Source organism: Vulpes vulpes, chromosome 9 (genome assembly GCF_048418805.1).
Source record: "Vulpes vulpes isolate BD-2025 chromosome 9, VulVul3, whole genome shotgun sequence".
Taxonomy (NCBI): Eukaryota; Metazoa; Chordata; class Mammalia; order Carnivora; family Canidae; genus Vulpes; species Vulpes vulpes.
In genome coordinates, this window is record NC_132788.1 from 5,382,394 (window position 1) to 5,403,553 (window position 21,160).

Here is a 21,160-nt window from a genome sequence, read left to right on the forward strand (position 1 = left end):
CACAGATTACCTCTTGTTTCATAGTTCGGCATTTTACTTACATTTAGGTCTATGATCCATTCTGGTGCAAAGTCTGTGTCTAGATTCATGATTTTGCCTGTGATGTCCACTTGTTCCAGCACCATTGGTTGAAAAGACTAGCCTTTCTCCACTGAACTGCTTTTGCTCCTTTGTCAGAGATCAGTTGGTGACATGCATGTGGGCCTCTTTCTGAGTGCTCTATTCTGTTCCAGTAATCTATCTGTCTTTTCTTCCACCGATGCTACACTGTCTTGATTACTGCAGCTTTATAGTAAAGTTTAAGGTCGGGTAGTATCAGTCCTCCAACTTGGTTCTTCTTCTTTAGTATTGTTGGTTATTCTGGGTCTTTATTTTTTTTTTAATTTTTATTTATTTATGATAGGCACACAGTGAGAGAGAGAGAGAGAGGCAGAGACACAGGCAGAGGGAGAAGCAGGCTCCATGCACCGGGAGCCCGACGTGGGACTCGATCCCGGGTCTCCAGGATCACGCCCTGGGCCAAAGGCAGGCGCCAAACCGCTGCGCCACCCAGGGATCCCTCTTTATTTTTTTAAAGATATTATTTATTCATGAGGGACACAGAGAAAGAGGCAGAGACACATGCAGAGGGAGAATTAGACTTCCTGCAAGGAGCTGGTTGCAGGACTCGATGATCCCAGGACCCTGGGATCACGCCCTGAGCTGAAGGCAGACACTCAACCATTGAGTCACCCAGGAGTCTATTCTGGGTCTTTTGAATTTCTATATAAACATTAGAATGTGTTTGTCCATAGCCACAGAATGTTTTGCCTCCCATTGAAATTTTGCCTATCCTTAGTTGGCTCTTTTCTGAGCCAGTCCTTACCAAGATATTTGCAAAATGATGATTTTTTTTTCAACCTAGCTCTGCCTCACAGCTACCAGCTTGGTCTCAGCATTTTATTGTGAGCAAGAGACCTGCCACTCATCTCTCCTCGAGGATCCATGTAGGATATCCTATTACATTTACTTATACATCCCCTTAAGGTCTTCTTGGCTGACCCATGAACAGTTTTGAGGAGTTTTGGTCAGGCAGTTACCACGCGTGGCCCATACTTAGGGAGTGGGGGGCTTATGTGCACACTCCCACCTCCTCCTTGACAGGATATTTACATAACTATTTGAAATTCTTCTCCATGGGAGATTTGTGTATTCTCTCCCATTCCTTTATTTATTGAATTGTTTATTTACCTCAGTATGGACTCAGGGATATTTATTTTATATTGGGTCATAACCTAATACTACTATGTTTGATTGCTCAGACTATTCTAGCTTTGGTCATGGGGAGTGCTTAGAATTCTCATGCAAGAATTCAGGCTTTCTCAATAATGAGCCCACAGCTATAAGCTAAGACAAAGGGATGTAAAGGGTTGGGAATGAAGGAAAGAAAATGCCTCTCATGTGCTCCATTCTTCTAAAATGTTAAGAAAAATGCATAAATAGATCATCTGATTTCATATGCACTCAAAAGAGAACAATGATTTTGGACAATGACTCACAGGCCTGAAGAAAATCTGTGTCTTAGTAGACGCATTACAAACATATGGCAACTTGTGATAGCGAGTTCCTTGTGGTCGCCTGTAACCAAAATCTAACTTCCTCCGAGATTCTTTGTTTCTGTGGCTGGCCGCTGAGGTTGTGTTGGGGTTGCGGCCACCCACAGTTTTTGCTTTGTAGTTTTCTGGTATGCCAGGTTATGGCACGATACCTGCAGAGTTTAATCCTCACTGGCCAACCCACATTCTTTCCATCACCCAGGATTTTTTTTTTAAACATTTTTTTTAACTTTTTATTTATTTATGATAGGCACACAGTGAGAGAGAGAGAGGCAGAGACACAGGCAGAGGGAGAAGCAGGCTCCATGCACCGGGAGCCCGACGTGGGATTCGATCCCGGATCTCCAGGATCACGCCCTGGGCCAAAGGCAGGCGCCAAACCGCTGCGCCACCCAGGGATCCCCATCACCCAGGATTTTTAACATGAACCAAAGAATTCAGAAACATCCAGAAGGAAATGTTCCTGATAAATATCCAGTCGTACCAAAGTTATGGAAGATATATGTCCTTAAGTAGAGTTCAGTGACACAAACGAAGAAAATGCTAGGAAAATAATGTTGGTCACTCGTATTCAATGTTGGTTTGCTTTTTCCGATCCTACCCACAGTGTCATCCAAGGACCCCCTCTTCCACATCTCTAGTCAGGTGGGTGGCAAAGCAGGTATTACTTTCTCACTGTGTGAATGAGGAAAGAGTTGCTATGGATGGAGTAAGAGTCTCTGCCCCAGATGACTCACGGGGTAAGAAAGCCAGGTGTGCACATGCTGGTTAGCAATTCCTCCATCTTGCAAGGCAATGGGAGAGGCAATGGAGTGGTTGAGGCAGAAAACTGGGAGTCAGGAACAGGGTGTTGCTCCAGGGGGGGACCAGCCAAGTCGTATAATCTTTTTGGGTCTCACTTTCTTCTTTTTTCAAGAGTGAGAGGATATAGACCTTAGGATTCTGAAAATGAAGGCCCAAGCTTACAGCTATAGAGGAATATAATCATTCTTATTGTACCATGCTACTCATTCATTCACTCACTTAATACATTTTGACTGTCAAAACTGGATTACAAGTCATTGACATGCAAGCATAGACCTACGTTGGATGGTGTAAAGACGCACTCCCATTGTGCCTGGTAGCACACGATGAACTGTTTATGAACTTGGTACCATATCCCCCAAATGCCACTTCAGTGGCAGACACAGAATTATTCAAGTCCTGAGCAAAACTCCCAATGGCCTAATTTTCAGGTGTCTCGTTTCGCCTTGCTGATTTACCCAGCTCTATGAAGAGATTTTCGTTCCCAAGCTGAGTTTTTCCATTGTCAGCTTAATGTTGTTTTCATGCTCTTTGTGAAGGGAAAGGAAGGTGCTACATTCCTTAGGAAGTTGACAGTATTTGACCAAAAGCAGAGTGGATCATGGATGGACTTTATGGCAAAGAAAGATGTCAGTTTATGTGGAGCATGAGGCATCTTGCAGACTACTAGAACCCCAGGCTCGACAGAGCCTCAGCTGTCCTCTAGTGCAAAATTCCATTGGAGGCGTGGTCGTCATTCCCTCTTACACCATCTTAGAGTTGAGTCTTTTGCAAATGCTATTAGGAAAGGCCAGGTGGTCAGTTAGCAGGTGTGTCCATTTATCAATCGCCAAAATTGGATTTGCATGGGCAAGAACAGAAATGAAGCAGCCCTTCCAGGTAGGACATTTGAACAGAAATATGTTGAATGAATGAAGCTCTTTTGAGTCCAGGCAGAATGGATTTATTATGAGGTGACAATAAGATTGACTCCAGTAAATGGATAATGAGACTCCGAGAAGTGGACAGACTTTGTATATAGTTCCATTCACCCGTTAAGGGTGAAGGAGAAGTTGTTATTTGTAAAACGATATTTTGATTTTTCTCCCATTCCTCTGTCCTTTCAAAGTAAATGGAGGGATCCCTGGGTGGCGCAGCGGTTTGGCGCCTGCCTTTGGCCCAGGGCGCGATCCTGGAGACCCGGGATCGAATCCCACATCAGGCTCCCGGTGCATGGAGCCTGCTTCTCCCTCCGCCTGTGTTTCTGCCTCTCTCTCTCTCTCTCTCTGTGACTATCATAAATAAATAAAAAATTAAAAAAAAAAAGTAAATGGAAAACAAAGCAGAAAGATGGAGAAAATAGGGTGAAAACGAAAAAAAAAAGATGTATGGTTGAAAAGCAATGTTAAACATTAAAGTAATGTTTAACCAGTCGAAAAAGAATTCTCACTTCTCAGTTTATAAAAACAGAAGAGGAGATGGGCAGAAGTAATGATGATAAATATAAATCTGCTAAGTGAAAATATGTTAATTGTGGAAATATATTTAGCCAAGAGAAGAAGAAAACTGAAAACATAGAAAAGTCACCTTAAAAATAGTAACTGGAAGTAGAAAAGCAAAAATCAACTGGAAGATAACGTCTGTAACCCTTCAGGGACTTCTGAGTAGGCAAGACATTTCAGCATCAAGCATTTTATAACAAGACATTAAAATAATGCTTGTATTTTCTCTTTAGACCCAGAATGTAAACACAGGTTTCCTAACCATAATAAAGTCTAGCAACTTCCCTCTGAGCCTCCACAGGCCTGGACCAGAAGAAGCTCAACAAAGCTGGTGGGGACCTACTATGGTTGGCGACCAAGAGATCTGGAGGCATATGAGCCATGCCAAGTGTTGTCACCATTACAAGGAACACTTACTCCTCTTTGTGAAATTTCAGGCAAGGCTCTGGCCTGCAGATACAGAGAAGGGAAGGAAAGGATGGAAGGGAGGGAGACTTCTGCTATGTGAGCACCTACTATGTGCCACTCACTGTGCTGAACACTTTGCCCACAGTATCTCATCGAATCCTTACTTATGCCTTGAGGGACAATGACCGTCACTTATATTTGGACGATGTGGAATTTGAGGTTCAGTAGGGTCAAGACATTTGCTCATGGGTGTGCAATTTGGAAGTGGTAAACCAGTCTATGCAACCACGGAAGAGAATGATTCCGTATCTCTTAGGGGCTGAATTATGTCCTCTCAAAATTTGTATGTTGATGTCCTAACCCCCAGTATCTCACGGTGTGACAGTATTTGGAGATGGGGTCTTTCAGGAGCTAATTCAGTTATAACAAGGTCATTAGAGTGGGTCCTAGTCCAATCTGACTGGTGTCCTTATAAGAAGAGGATATTTGGACGTCCAGAGAGAGATGCTGGGATGCGCACATACAGAGGAAAGGCCATATGGGGACACGGCGAGAAGGTGCCCATCTGGACCCTAGGAGAGAGGCTTCGGGACACAGCAACGCTGCCAGTACCTTGATCTTGAACTTCCACCCTCCAGAACCGTGAGGAAGTAATATCTGTTGTTTAAGCTCAAACAAGCTCATACAATATCTGATATGAAAAATGTTATCAACTGTTATTGTTCCGGGTTCTACTCCTGTTGATTGGAAATGACTGGCAAATGGTTGTGACTCTTGATCTTGGGGTTGTGAGTTTGAGCCCCATGTTGGGTGTAGAGATTATAAGTAAAGAAACTTAAAAAAAGACCAGCAAATGGTATCTAGTCAATGCTCCATGCAACATGCAGATCTGCAGAGATCAGGGGCTGACCCAGGGGTGGGGGGGGAGGCTGGGCATGTCAAAATGCCCCTCATCCCATCCCACCCCACCCCACCCCTGGCTTCAACTACAGCCTCTTACTACATGATGACATGAACCAGGGGAGAAACATGTCATATCAAACAAGTTACATTATGGCTCTGCAGTTGAGCATCTGCCTTCAGCTCAGGGTGTGATCCCGGGTCCTGGGATCGAGTCCCACATCAGGCTCCCTGCATGGAGGCTGCTTTTCCCTCTGCCTGTGTCTCTGCCTCTCTGTGTCTCTCATGAATAAATAAAGAAAATCTTTGAAGGGGAAAAAAAGTTCTGTTGGTTGAAATAAAATGTACTGATTCCACAGAATAAGACAAATCTACCTTGATTAGCAAACACGTGTCTCCATCACCATGGCGTTTAGACACATGGAGACGATGAAGGGGAAGTGACTGTGGTTTTGGTCGTGCGGGGCAGCGAGAGTCTGAGTGGAGATGGGAGAAGGTGCTAGTTTGGGGCGAGACCAGGGGGCTGGTTGAGACCAGACTGAGCTTCGGCCCTCGTGCCTTCCTGCCGCTGATTTCCTGCCAACCGGATGGAACCGGCACGAATCACCTGTTCTGCTTGCCTTTGTGCACGGAGGGCCCCCGGGCCCCCAAGAGCATGCAGTTTGGAGCCACGCGGGCAGCCCCCACAGCCCTCCCGTCCTCACCACCACGCAAGAGGGCTGAGCCTGCGGCGAGCGGGTAGGGTGGGCCTTGCAGACGGTTCCGATTCTGTTCCGAGGCATTACGCCAAGAGCAGGATGGAGCAGAGTTATGCACTTCATAAACGTTAGGTCTCTGTTCTTAATAAGACTGCACACTGATTTAAAATGAGATTAAGTGAGGCTGTTTAGAGCTCACGAGACCCATAAGAAATGAGAGCAGATGACACTGATTGATGCCAGTGGGATTCAGCTGCACAAACGGCCAGATCCGTGCTTCCTGGCCCAGGAGAGGATGTGGCTGATCGTCTGTCATCCCGTGGGCATGGGCTTGGCATTTCTTTTCTAATAATTCTGGCAGGTTACACGGATTCATCTTAAAGCGTCCATTTACTCATTTAACAGATATAAATAGATTGTCTGCTGCGTGAGTCACAGTGGCTTGTGCTGGGGCTTCGGCAGAAAGCAGGACAGCCACGGAGACCATGTGACAAGGGCTGCAAAGGGGCACCGATAATTGCGAAATCTGTTCGTTGTATGACAGTGCTCCGGCCCGGCGAGAACGCGGCATTTCCTCTTTGCTCTTTGTTTAGGCGAACCACCAGAATGGCCACAAAAGGTGAGGGTCCCCTTGCTTAGTCTCAGTGTGAGGGGTTTGGACAAAGAAGGGTGATAATAATCGGCATTAGGGAGGGGAGGAGGGAAGGGAAGAGGAAGGGAGGAGGAGGGGAGGAGGAGGGAGGGATGGGGGAGGGGAGGGAGAGAAGGAGGAGGAGAGGAGGAGGGTGGGCAGAGAAAGGGAGGGGGGAGGGGGAGAGGAGGAGGGTGGGAAGGGGGAGGGGAGGTGGAAGGTGGGAAGAGGAAGGGGGGAGGAGGGAAGGAGGGAAGGAGGAGGGAAGGTGGGAGGGGAGGAGGGAGGGGAGGAGGGTGGGGAGGGCAGGAGGAAGCAGGCGGAGAATTGCTGGTGTGGGTCTGTGTGGAGCACCAGGCACAGTGCTCTGAAGAGTGGGAGGCCAGTTGGGGAAGACGAGGAGGGGTGAGGCTCACAGGGACCTGGGTGACGGCGGGTCAGCAGGTCGAGGCCCAGGTACCCAGCCCCATCAGCAAGAGGGGATGGGCGGCTAGGGCTCTGATGCTCTCAAGCCAGTTCCTGGGGGGCCCCAGCTCCCCGGATGGCACAGGGCAGAGGCTGGTCAGGCGGGTCCCGCGGAGGCAGGAAGGATACTGGGCCGGCTGTGTCCAAATCAGCTCTCAACCCGGAGCGAAGGGGTCGCTGAGACATTAACCTCCACCCCTTGGGTGGCTGCGGGGATCTCAGGCGGGGGGGGGGGGGGGGGGGGGGCTGCCAGCCAAGGGAGGGGGGTGGGGACGTGCTGCTGAGCCAGTGGGGAGTGTGGGAACCTTAGCAGGTCTGGGAGCGCAGGATGCAGAGGGCACAGCGCGCTGAGCGGATGAAACCCCCGGGTGCCCCCGGGTGCCCGGTGAGGGAAGGGAAGCCACAGGACACCGTGGGCCGAGGTGCGGATCAGGCAGGTGGGGCAGAGGGGGAGACTCCAATGCCAGTTAGCCTGAAGCTCTCTGGCCAGTGGCGAAGGGGACACCTGTCCCAGCGGCTGTAGCCTCCTGCTGCTCAGGTGCATGATTACGCTCTTGCTCATGTTTTCCCCCGAGGGCCCAGGTTGGGGAGGGCTGGGGAAGGTCCCCAACAGCTCGCCCTGCTCCAGAGTGGAGGGGACCAACAGAGGCCCAGAAGTGGCTGAGGACGAGGGGCCAGGTCCCAGCTGCTTCTCCTGACTCAAGTTTGGTAGGAGGGCCGATGTCCCCCAGGGGTTCTCTTACCTGCCACCAGCCCTGAACTGGCTATTGGCAGTCTCTCCTCCTGGGCCCGGCATGCATTTGACTGATCCTCTCAACCACGTGTCGGGGGGTGGGGGGGACATTGCTCACCTCACAGATGAGGAAGGTGGGGCTGGGTGGTCAGGAAGTGTGCAAAGGGTCATACAGCTGGGCTGCAAACTGCTTTCATCCCCTGGCCCCTTCCATGCCCTCTGCGCCCCATCTCCACCCGGACTCTGCACGGGGGTCTCTCCGGTTGCCCTGAGGTCCTTGCTTGTTGGCGTCTTGGTTTTGCCTTCACTTGTGCAGGGCACAGCTGGGTTCCCCCCCAGGTGCTATTTGTCATGCTGTGCTCTGCATCCACTGGGGGGTGGCAGTGGCAGGGCGGGGGCGGGCGCGGGGACCGCCGGGTGCACTCAGAAGGGATCAGCCAAGAGCGGGTTGTCCACAAGGAGAGGGCAGGTTTCCGGGAAAGCCACGGGGCACCGTGGAGCTCCCTGGGGCTGGGGAGGGACTGGTCCTGGGAGCGGGCCGCGGCTGTGGAGTGGCCATCTGGCAGGAGCCGTGGGCTTGGCAAGGGCCACAGCCGGGCCAACCCGCAGCCCAGCATGGTGTGGCCCAGAGAGCTGACACCCTGGCTTCCTCCACTCTCAGCCCTGCCAGTACCTCGGAGGTGGAGGCCCCGCCCGCTCCACCTGCGGGAGTGCACCTGCGGGATGGGGGTCGGGCCTGCAGGAACCAGGAGAGAGAGCCAAGGCGCTGCAAGGCCCCACCATCAGGCCCATTACCTCACGGCTTTAATTAGCTTCCAAAGTTAATCATGCATTTCATCCTATTTCATTCTATTGCTACAGAGTCTTACTCATAGCCTTAGAGCCTAAGAAATCGAACACTCCGTCTAGATATTTAAGGATTTCATAAAAGCATCTAGTCCATCCTGAAGGTTCCTCCTTCTCAGATTTTCTCTTCCTGTGGCATGTAACCTACTGAGCCTCGGAAGGTTCTGGTGGTGGTTTTGGTAACTTGCTTCGGGGCATTTCTCTGGCCCAGTCTCTGCCCAGTAGAGACGGAACGTGGGCCTCAGATGGAGCCCACGCATGCAGTTTAAAAATGTCTTGGTAGCTGCATTAAAACCGTAAGAGAAACTGGTGAAATGACTCTTAAAATCCATTCTATTTCACCCACTGTATCCCACATGTTGTCATGTCAGCATATGATCAGTGCCGAGGAGACACTTGGCATTCTCTTTGCCGGGCCTCACGTGTATGCCACACAGACAGCACAGCCTGATGTGGGCTCACACACGCCACGTGCTCAGCAGCCCCAGGGAGCCAGTGGCCTACATGCCAGTGTAGACAACCCAGGTCTACACTCTGCCTGCTAACCTGTCTCCAACCCCCCATTTCCCATCCTTATCTCCTGTCTGTTCAGGCTACCCGCAGGGCCCACCTGCTTCCCCAAAGCCCCCAGGCCCTGCCTGCTGCACCCAACAAGAACACAGGCGACCTATTTGTGAACGTGAAGATACAGCTTTGCCTTCTGGGAACTACGATCCACGCAGCCGAGCCAGGGTGAGAACCAGGATTCTCTCCCTGGTTCCCCATCAGGGCCCCTCAGAGGGGGAGCTGCAGCCTGTGAGCTTTGCAGTCTGGTGGGCCTGGTTTCCAGTCCTGGCTCCGTCCGTCATCTCTGAGCTGGGTGACCCCGGGCAAGTCACTCGTCCTCTCTTGAATTGCAATGTCTGAATCTGTAAAAGACATACTATTCATTATGGGTTTGGGGATAATTAGTTTTTTTAAGGATTTTATTTATTTTTTCATAAAAGACACACACACAGAGGTAGAGACATAGGCAGAGGGAGAAGCAGACTGCAGGACCCGGGGATCACGTCCTGAGCCAAATGGAGAGGCTCAGCCACCGAGCCACCCAGGTGCCCCGGATCAATCACGATTTATAAGGAGAAATCAGATTCATATGATTTTAATGACAGAGGTAAGGAAATCCTTTATCCTTCTGCTCTTCCAAATAAGACAAAAAAAGGTGAAATGTGGTTGAAAAGCACCTTCCCCCTCTCCCACCTCTTGGCTCTGTTGTCCCTGGTGACCACGTCAGTCCCCAGGTAAGAGGAGGCTCATGACCTGGGATGCTGCAGGCCCGTCCAGGGGAAACAGGAGCAGCTTTGCACCCCGGGGTCCCTCTTCCACACCGGAGGGGCTGATTGCTGAGGCTGGAGAGGGAGGCCAGGTCCCCAATGAGTCCCCGGGGGGCGGAGGGGGCAGACGGCCCGCTCGGGGCTGGCCGCATGTGCAACACGTCTGTGTTCTGTGGTGGCGGGCGGTGCAGTGAGGGAGGAGCAGTCCTGTGACCAGCGGAAGTAAGGGAGGAGCGGCCCTGCCTTCCCTGCACCCCAGCTAAGAGGCCCGGCCCCTAATCGCTGGGGCTCCTGGGGTGGGGGTGGTGGTGGCACGATTTGAAAACCAGCTCATACCTTCCCTGCTACTCCCCCCCCCCCCCAGTATATTTTGCAAATAAGAAAAACTGAGACAAAATACAGAAAACAAAATACAGACCATCCTTAGTATTTGAAGCCTACAATTTGCAAATGTGCCTCCCTGTTAAAATTTATTCGAAAGCCCCAAATTGGTGCTCCCGGTGCTTTTGGGGTCATTGGCAGACATGAGCAGAGCCTTGAAAAATCTGAGTCACTCACTCACCTGCCCATCTGCTCCCAGGTGAGGTGGAACAAGGTGACATTCGGCCTTCCGGCTCCTGCTGTCATGCTGTAGACAAGTGTCCTCTTCACGGTCCCTTCAGTGCCATGTTTTTCACGTTTTTATGCTTTTTTTGTCCATGGTTTTGCTGTTTAAAGCGCCCTCTACGCACAGAGCTGAGGTGCGGCCTGGTGCTCCTCCGTGCAAGGAGGCTGAGATGTGCCTCATGGAGGAAACAGGAGCATCAGCTCAGTGTGGCTCAGGCATGAGTGACAGCGCTGCTGGCTCGGAGTTCAGCGCTAATGAATCCACGTACATATTAAATAAGTTGTCTTTAAACATAAACGCACCCAGGGGAGCCTGGGGTCTCAGTTGGTCAGTGTCTGCCTTTGGCTTAGGTCATGCATGATCCCAGGGTCCTGGGATCGAGTTCTGGGTCGGACTCCCTGCTCAGCAGGGAGTCAGCCTCTCCCTCGGCCTCTCACCGTGCTTTCTTGCTCTGGCTCGCTCGCTGTCTCTCAAACAAATAAATAATTATTAAAAAAACAACCAGGGCAGCCCAGGTGGCTCAGTGGCTTACTGCTGCCTTCAGCCCAGGGCCTGATTCTGGAGACACGGGATCGAGTCCCATGTCAGGCTCCCAGCATAGAGCCTGCTTCTCCCTCTGCCTGTGTCTCTGCCTCTCTCTCTCTCTCTCTCTGTGTCTCTCATAAATAAATAAAATATTTTTAAAAAATAAATAAAAATAAAAATAAAAAACAACCAAACATAAATACACGTAAAACAAGACTATGTATTGACTGTTTACCGGAAATGTTGGAAAACGTGTCCAGAGGCCGACAGGATCTTCACCACGGGCAATGACGTGGTTACTCACCCATCCCGTGTTTGCAGTGACTTTACGGACGGTGAAGACAATGAAGAATGAGAACTGACTGGAATCCCTCCAGGCCATAGAGTCACCCCATAAGCCAGTCTGCTGCTTTCTTGTTCCGCCATCTGCAATGTGGGGACCTAGGTATGGGGGTGGGGGGACAGGGAGGCCAGGTCGGGAGAAGATAAAGCAAAAATATGAGAACATTTGAAGAGTAGGAGAGGGAAAAGAGAAGTTGCATAAGCAAAGCTACCGAGGGGTGAAGTTGTAGACTCAAAGGCATGCTGGGCTTGACGCCCCAACCACTTCAACGGCCTTGAATGTGAGCATCGGATTTGTGTATGGGGATGAGACTCTCGTTAGCCCCAAATCCCATAATTGAGCCTTGTCCAAAAGTTGTGTGAACCCGCCGCAAGTTTCAACAGAACTTAGTACAGGTCCTCACGATCTGTTTGCCAAAACGCTTTCGGGAACATGAAGCCTTCGGTTTGCAACAACGCCTGGTCTAGACAATTAAGGGGAACCCAGAGAACGTAAATGCAAACCACAGGATGCAAACTAAATATGCAATTGTTCTCGCCCTCTTTAAAGATAAATGTCTGAAAAAATAAAAATAAATAAAAATAAAAATAAATGCCTGCGTCTGCTTAATAAAAGGGACAAGGGAACTTCCTGTGGCATTTGGAGATTCGCAGTAACGCTTACCCTGGATGTGGAGAACTGCATTTATTAACTTCCAGTTATAAATTCCGTGGGTCACAGCAGAGTGAATTTACGCACCGAGCTGCTGGCGTGATTAAATCACAGGCTTTACCTGCGCTGATGCTGTCACATGTGACCTAGCCGTACATCAAACCTCCCACCAAAGCCTCCGCCCTGGGACAGTTCTTGTGACGCATAAATAAGCGAGTGATACAAGCAGACTGATATTGAAATATAATCTACGTGTTCAAAGCACTTTTCTCTCACACATACTTCCCTGACTTCTCTGCCCTTTGAGATTAATGATTCCAAGTTCGAATTTCAGGATCTTATAAACTCTCTGTTCTTTACCCCAAGAAAATCATCTGCTTTTCTTTCCCAAACTCCAAATTCATTTTTTATTTTTTTTAAATATTTTATTTATTTATGCATGAGAGACATAGATAGAGAGAGGCAGAGACACAGGCAGAGGGAGAAGCAGGCTCCATGCAGGAAACCCGATGTGGGACTCGATCCCGGGCCTCCAGGATCCCACCCTGGGCTGAAGGCAGCCCTAAACTGCTGTGCCACCAGGGCTGCCCCAAATTCATTTTTTAATTTTTTAAAATTTTTTAATTTTTATTTTTAAAGATTTATTTTTATTTATTTATGATAGACAGAGAGAGAGAGAGAGAGAGAGAGAGGCAGAGACACAGGCAGAGGGAGAAGCAGGCTCCATGCAGGGAGCCCATTGTAGGACTCGATCCCGGAACTCCAGGATCGCGCCCTGGGCCAAAGGCAGGCGCGAAACCGCTGAGCCACCCAGGGACCCCCCAAATTCATTTTTTTAAATAAGAGACCATTGACTTTGTTTCCTCAAGGGGTTCGGAGAGATCTGACTATGCGTGACTGGAAAATTTAGGATTTTAAAAGGCTTTATGCAGCCGTAGCACGAGCCTCAATTTCCCGTTTGCGGGGAATGTCCAACGGCCTTCGCTGTAGCTACTGTTGGGTTTTGTCCTTTGAGACTCGCACCTACCTCCGCCGAAGACGCTCGCGGGTTATCTCTGCAATTAGTGTCTGCTTCAATTCATCAACCTCTTTCTTCCAAAGCAAATCTCGGTTTTCTCCTACGATGGTCTTGGATGACAAGCATTTGGGAAAATGCTTATGTTGCTGTTTTAAGTGTTCGAGAGCAGGCTTGTAGAATCTCCCGGGGATCTCCCACGCACCCATGGTGCAGATGGCAAGGCAGGAGGGAGCATCTTGCCGGCGTTGTCGAGTGGTGACTCAGGTGATGTTTCTTTCCTTTATTTATATTTTTCGGTATTGTCAAAGTTTTGTAAGATGTGAAGTAGTTACTTTAAACCTGAGAAATAAATACGCTTGGCTTTCTTTTCAGAATCGGTTCCAGCAACGTCAGCCACTCCTGCTGCTTCTGTCAACTCCGGCCTCCCCCCTCCTTCATGGGCATCTACATGGGCTCCTGGGCACACACCTCTCTGGAGCCCAGAGAGGACCCCTGTCTCACCGGCGGCTGCCCTCTCCTTGGCGTCGGCACCCTGACACCAGTGTGTTCACCCCCGCCACGGCTGCTTTGTGTTTGAGCATCACCCACCCGCCCACTTCCCAACCAGGTGCCATGCCCACATGGGTGCATCTTTGCTGGCCCAAATCAACTTCCAGAACATTCCAGAATGCTCTGCCCTTAGCCTTCCCAACTGATCCTTTTTCGGGTCTTTGAGAATCTCGTCAGGCTTCATCTCTGCAAAGTCGGGGAACGGCTTCTGTAAGGAGGCAGCCCTGAAGTTCTGGCTGCAGTTTCAAGCAATTAAAAAAATTAAAAAAAAAATTTTTTTTAAAAATCTCATTCTGGACATTTAAAAAATACATAAGATCATGGTGATGTCAGTTGATAACACTGTCTTGTACAATTGAACTTCGCTCAGAGACTTAAATATTCTCAGAAAAAAAAGAGGTGTTCAGGGATGTCAGGTTGACCATGGGAGGAGGGATCTTCACACCACGGACATTGTCAAGTGCTACACACTGGGGCTTCATTTACTGTTGTGTTAATTGTCTAGACTTAAATTGATGGAGAAAATGTTAATGATGCCACTTAGGTCTGAAAGTGGGCAGGTGTACAGCCACTATGTTATAAAGAGCGCCAAAAAAAGTGAGGACATTTTCTGCAAGTGTTCATGAATTTTTTAAAAAGATTTTATTTATTTATTTGAGAATGAGAGAGTGAGCAAGAAAGAGAAAGAGAGCACGAGAAGGGGCAGAGGAAGAGGGAGAAGCAGACTCCCTGCGGAGCAAGGAGCCTGACTCGGGGCTCGACCCCAGGACCCCGGGATCACGACCCCGGCTGAAGGCAGATGCTTAACTGACTGAGCCACCCAGTGCCCCTGTCCAAGTGTTTAAAAGTACTACCCCATTTGGCAACAAAGATGCTCACACCAGTGATAAACAAGTGTCCGCACACAACTTCATTGTTTCGTTTTTGTCTTATGAGTTAATTGTCTTCACGATATCAAATGTCATTTGTCTCCCAACTGCGTTCCTTCGTCAGTTGCAGCCATAGGTTGGCCGTGGTTATGAGTTCACCAAAAATCAAGAAAGATCCTTCAGAATCAATCACAGAATTTATGGTCAAGGGCATTGCATGTTTCGTAATTTGTGAACGTTGTTACACAGTCTTTCTGTCGGGGACGCTTGTAACAACCGTAGGCACATACTTAGGTTAGCTCAGGGGAGGGTAGGAGATGTGAGTCCCGCTAGATACTGACGCCTTGACGTGGCGTTAGTTTCAAGGAGCAGAAATATCTAGAAAGTTTGGGATTCTGTTCAAGGTAACATTAAGGAATGAAAGGCAGACTCGACAATATACGTTTTGAGATGTTGATGAAAGCAAGAAAAAGCCCTATTTCTGTCTCACGGAGTTACAACTAGTGACCGAAACACCAGGCTGGATTTGCCCTGCTGACTGTTAGGTTTTTATTGTACGTGCAGTGACATTTTTCTCCTCTTTTCGTTGCTGAAAGCTCAGAGCTAAACCGGCGGCCACCTCTGCCAACGCGCTAGGACACGTGCCATCATCTGCATCATCTCCCTGGACCCGCTTCCCCAATGCTCTAACTTCTTCAAATATTTAATCTTATGTTGCGGATCATGAGTGGTTTGTAAATCACCTTGATTCGTGTTTAGGAAGAGGGGAACTGGGGACAGGGAGACCCTGTACTCCTGAGGGAAGACCTGACCGGGGCATCTGGGATCCCAAAGGAGGAAGAAGACACCTGCCCACGCGGGACGTGTGACAGGTCAAGAGGTCCGCGTGGACGGCTGAAGAGTGTGGCTGGGGGCCCAGCTTGTGTCGGTACTGGCCGGGCCCTCGGTTATCATTTCCTTTCTTTCTGGTTCTTACTCTCAGGGCAGGAGGGTTGAGTCAATGGCTCTTCTCAGTTTGGGGCACAACTTCACTATAGGCCCCTGCGAGGTGCTTCTTCGGCTGCTCCTGCGGTCCCATTTCGACTCCTCCCTCTGTCCCCCCCCCCCCCAGGCAACCGTCTGGATGTATTTAATGTCTCTTTCCTGGTTCCCATGTACAGTAGGCCTCTTGGGGTGTCGTAACAAAGGACCACAGAGCGGGCTGCTTTAACAACGGAAACGTGTCCTCACAGCTCTGGGGCTGCAAGTCTGAGGTCCAGGGTCGGTGGGGCTGGCGTCTCCGGAGGCCTCTCTGTCTCCCCTTGGTGTAGGGATGGCTGCCTCCCCACTCGGCCCTCAGATGGTCTTCCTTCTGTACGCGTCTGTGTCCTAATCTCCTCTTCTCAGGAGGACACCAGTCAGATTGGATTGAGGCCCTGCCTAATGACCTCATTTTTAGCTTCATTACCTCCTGAAAGACCCTATCTCCACATAGGATCACGTTCTGAGCTACTGGGGCTTAGGGCGTCAGCATGTGGATTTGGGGGAAACACGATTCAACTCATATAAACAGCATGAATTCCTGAAAAAAGTCTATTTTTGTTTAGGTGCATTTTCAAAAAGTCAAGTTGGACACCTTTTCATGTTTTTATAATCGTGTATTTTATTGCCTTTTCTCTGCCATGATACGTGTTTCTGTCTTTATCCCTTCTGGTTCTTGAGTTGTCGGTCTTTTGTCAAATTGATTTGTTGGAGCTATTTTAAATATATATTCCAGGTACTGCTTCATTGTCTGAATGTGACCTGCAAATATCTCCCTCCAGCCAATTTTTGTAAACATCTTAAGTGTATAGCTGAATGAATCCTCCTCTTTTTTATTGAAGCATAAGTGACAAATAAAATTGTCTATATTTAAGGTGTATAACTTGATGTTTTGATATATCTATGCCCTGTGAAATCATCACCACCATCAAGCCACTTTATGTATCTATCAGCTCACATAAGTTACCTGTGTGTGTGTGTGCGTATGTGTGTGGTGAGAACATTTAAGAACTACTTTGTCCTAGTAAATTTTTTTAAGATTTTATTTATTTATTCATGAGAGACACGCAGAGAGAGGCAGAGACACTGGCAGAGGGAGAAGCAGGCTCCATGCAGGGAGCCCAATGTGGGACTCGATCCCAGGACCCCGGAGTCACGCCCTCATTTGAAGGCAGACACTTAACCGCTGAGCCACCCAGGGATCCCTGTCTTAGTAAATTTCAAGGACATAATATGTTATTGTCACTTGTTGTCACCGGGTTGCACAGATCTCCAGAACTTTTCCATCCTGCATAACTGAGCCTTTGCACCCCTTGACCAACATCTCCCCATTTCCCACACTCTACTCCCTGGAAACCACCACTCGATTCTCTGCCTCTATGAGTCTGACTATTTCAGATTCCACATATAAGTGAGTTCATGTCCACGAATGTTTATGAAGTCCACACACACGTGATAAGCACTGGGTTAATAAGAACAGGGCAGCCCCGGTGGCGCAGCGGTTTAGCGTCGCCTGCAGCCCAGGGCGTGATCCTGGAGACCCAGAATCGAGTCTCACGTCAGGCTCTCTGTGTGGTGCCTGCTTCTCCCTCTGCCTGTGTCTCTGCCTCTCTCTCTCTCTCTGTCTCTATGAATAAATAAAATACAATCTTTAAAAAAAAATAAAGGAAATTATAAAAAAAAAGAACATTTCTTGGCCCTAGATCCCCTTAAATGCTATTCACTTCTTGGTTCTCAAAGGTAACTACTGTCCTGATTTCCAAAACCATAAGATTCGTTTGCCTGTTTCTGCATTTCATATAAATGAAATCATAAACAGGCATTCTTGGGTGTCTGGTTTCTTTTAGTCAACAATATATTTCCTTTAAAAAAAAGATTTCCATTTATTTATTTGAGAGAGAGAGAGAGAGAGTGAGCATGAGTGGGGCAGAGGTGGAGGAGGAAGCAGACTCCACGCTAAGGGGGAGCCCTGACGTGGGACGCAATCCCAGGACCCTGGGATCATGACCCGAGCCACAGGCAGATGCTTAACTGACTGAGGTGCCCCTTGGTGATAGATTTCTGAGACTCGTTCATCCCAGTGCACCTAGGTTAGTTTGCTTTTATCACCGTATACTATTTCCTTGTACAGTTATATCATAATTTATTTATCCACTCTATATTTATTGGACATTTGTATTGTTACTGGTGTGTAACAATTACAAATAACACTGCTATGGAGATTCTTGAACACGTCTGTCTTTGCACAGACATGCATTTTGTTGGGTATAAATCCAGGGGTGGAAGTGCTAGATACATTTAGTATTCCTAGATACAGCCAAAGAGATCTCCAAAGCGGCTGTAGAATTTCTATTTCTTGCTAGCAATGGGTCAGAGTTCCCATCTTTTCACATCCTGCTGTCACCAGCTTTATCAATCTTTTAAAATTTTACCTGTTCTGGCAGGTGTCCAGGGATAGCTCACTAGGGTCTTCCATTATGACTAATGAGAATAAAAATTTATTTATGTTTATTGGTCATTTGGAGAATTTCTTTTGTTAAGAATGTGTTAAAATTCTTGCCATCTTTCTTCTGGTTCATCCATCTTTTTTGCATTCATTTGTAGAAATACTTTCTAGTTTCCGGATACAAGCCCTTTGTCAGTTCTATATCTTGCAAATATTTTATTTCACTCTGAGGTTTGCTTTTTAGACCTCGGAACGATGTTGTTTGTTGAACAGAAGCTCCTATTTAAAATGCAGTATACTTTAGCAACCTTTGTCTTTATGATTAATAGTTCTTGGTTTCTGTTTAATACATCTTTGTCATCTCAAGATCATGCAGATATTCTACGTTTGCTTCTGGAAGTTTTATCACTTATCTTTAGTCCTTGAGACTAAAAGTCGTGGTGTAGGAATGAGATGCATTCTGCTCCCTATGAACAGCTGATTGACCCAGCACATTCTGTGAAGGAACTTCCATTTCCTTATTGCTCTGTGGTGCTCTTTGCCATAAATCGAGTATCTCCTTATGTGTTTGTTTTTGGACTCCCTATTTGATTCCATTTTTCTATGTATCTTTGACCCCATCCTGGTTAGTGGTACTTATCCTCTAAATTTGTCCTTAATCTTCAAGATCATCTTGCCTGTTTCTGGGCTTTCATATTTACATACATATTTAAAAACGCACTTGCCAATTTATACCTATGCACAGACACACACACATGCACACACTATTAGACCTGTAAGAGGAATGGCATTGACTCTAAAGATCAGTTTGAATTAAACCAACATCATCAAAACATTGAGCCTTTTAATAAGTGAACATGGTATATCTCTCCATTTATTCAGGTTTTATTACATTTTTTCGCATTAATATTAGTATCTTGCTTTATAAAGGCCTTATACTTCTTGATAAGACCCATTCCCAGGTATTTGATTATTTTTGATGTTACTGAAAATGTTTTTAAATTTAATTTTCTAGGGACGCCTGGGTGGCTCAGTGGTTGGGCATCTGCCTTCAGCTCAGGACATGATCCTGGGGCCCTGGGATCGAGTCCTACATTGGGCTCCCTGCATGGAGCCTGTTTCTCCCTCTGTCTGTGTCTCTGCCTCTCTCTCTGTGTGTCTCTCATGAATAAATAAATAAAGTCTTTCAAAACATTTTAATTTTCTAATTGTTGTTGATATGAAGAAATAAAACTGAAAAACATTGGCCCTTTTCTCAGTGACTTTGGCATATTTGTTTATGAACTGTGACATTTAACCTAGCTTTTCTAAATAGCATCATGCTGTCACAAGCAATGAAAGTTCTTATCTTTCTTTCCAATGCTTATGTCTTTTTGTTCCCTTAGTTAAATGCCCTGGTTGGGACCTCCAGCATGATGTCAGCAGACAAGATGCTAGCGGGGCACCTGGGTGGCTCAGACATGTAAGCATCTGACTCTTGGTTTTGGCTCAGGTCATGATCTCAGAGTCCTGGGATAACAGCCTGTGTTGGGCTCCATGCTCAGCATGGAGGCTGCTAGAGAGTCTCTCTCTCCCTTTCCCTCTGCCCTTTCTATCCCTCTCAGATAAATAAAGAAGGAGAAGGAGAAGAAGAAGAAGAAGAGATGCTAGCTGGCATCCTTGTCTTATTCCTAGCCCAAAAGAGAAGCTTTCAACAATTTACATTTAGCCATGAGGCTGAGAAGGGTTTTTTCTTTTCTTTCCTTTTTTTTGTGGGTAACCTTTATCAGATTAAGAAGGTTCCCTTCATTGTCAGGTTGATGCCAACGTTTAACATGAGGAATGTTGAATTTTGTCAAATGCCCCTGCTGCCCCTTTCGAGATGGTCATGTGATGATGCTCCTTTACTCTGTTGATGCACTAAAATGTTGTGATGTATTTTAAAATTCATCCCTGGAATAAATCTAACTTGGTTATGACATATTATTCTTTTGAAAAACCACTGGATTTGATTTGAAAAGAAAACATCTTTAAAGTGTTTTTCTATCTGTGCACTTGAGCGAAACAGACCTGTAACATTCATTCTTCATCACCTCCTTGTCAGGCTTTGATATCAGGGGTATGCTGGACCCGTAAATGAGTTCTCCTATTTTCTGGAAGATTCTGTGCAACAGCAGTATTATTTCTTCCTTAAATGTTTGGATAATTCTCTGGTGACACCATCTGAGAACAAATTTCCTTTGTGGTTTGAACAGGGAGCTATATATTTTCGTATCCTCTGTTGACTTGGGTAGTTCCTTTCTCTCTAGAAATTTCAGTTTCTTTCAAAATTCAAAAATAAATTGGCATAGAGCAAAAGTAAGACTGTTAATTTCTCAACAGAGATGATAAAATCCAGGAAGAAATGGATAAGCTTGGAAGTACTGAGACCTAGCTCAGCAACCTGGAATTCTAAGCGCGTGGCTTAAGGGCAGATTAGATACTTGTGAGGAGGGAATTAGCACACAGATAATAAATGATCAAAAACAGGAAGAAAAGTTCTAAGAAACACAAAGGGCACAGTATAAAGGTCGTGTGTGAGTGTAGTCTCTTCAAATATGATAAATACTCCTGCAAAGCAAAGACAAAATAAAGCTGTTTTCAGATGAGCAAGATCTGAGAGAAAGGATAGTAGGCAGCCGTGCATTAAGAGAAAGATAAACGACGTCCTTGTGCTGTTAAGGAGCTCGAGTTTACTCTCCCAATACAGGGGTTTTTTGGTTTGCTTGTTGCTTCTGGAAGTCCACTGAGCTACACATCACCTCCACTGGTTGCAGGGCAGGGGGGGTTCATTGCTGGCTGTCAATCTGCTGTGGGCTGGTCCATTGCCTGTTCAATTCTCCTGCTGGGGTGCAGTCTTGAGCAGGAGAATTGAAAGCTTGGTGTGTTTATAAAGCCCTCCTCGTTGCTGGGTCCAGAACACTAATTTTATCCCCCAAGTAAAGACAGGAGAGGCTCCTGTAAGCTCTTACTGAAGAAGGGGGTCCCTTACTGAAAAGGAGGTCTGTCCTTTTGGAAAAGAGCAAATGCACCCCAAAGGCAGGCGTCACCTCTTCTGGTTTCATTCTTCTTCTGGATCTTCCTTCACACAAATATTTTCTATATTTTGTCCAACTGTTTTAAAGTCTTCATAAGTGGGACGTGTGACCTAAAACCATCTCAACAGAATATGTTTTTTTTATTTTTATTTTTTTAATTTTTATTTATTTATGATAGTCACAGAGAGAGAGAGAGAGAGAG

General features: G+C 47.3%; 1 long non-coding RNA gene across 2 annotated transcripts; it reads left to right on the forward strand.

The window, feature by feature from the left end:
- Positions 1-6,159: 6,159 nt before the first annotated feature.
- LOC112925478 (uncharacterized) lies at positions 6,160-16,339 on the forward strand. Of its 2 annotated transcripts, XR_011994115.1 has the most exons (4): positions 6,386-6,505; positions 9,548-9,714; positions 13,102-13,282; positions 13,391-16,339. It is a non-coding gene; the product is annotated as an uncharacterized lncRNA (long non-coding RNA). The 2 variants fall into 2 exon arrangements; XR_003236125.2 differs by lacking the exon at positions 9,548-9,714 and having other exon boundaries at positions 6,160-6,505.
- The last annotated feature ends 4,821 nt before the right edge of the window (positions 16,340-21,160 follow it).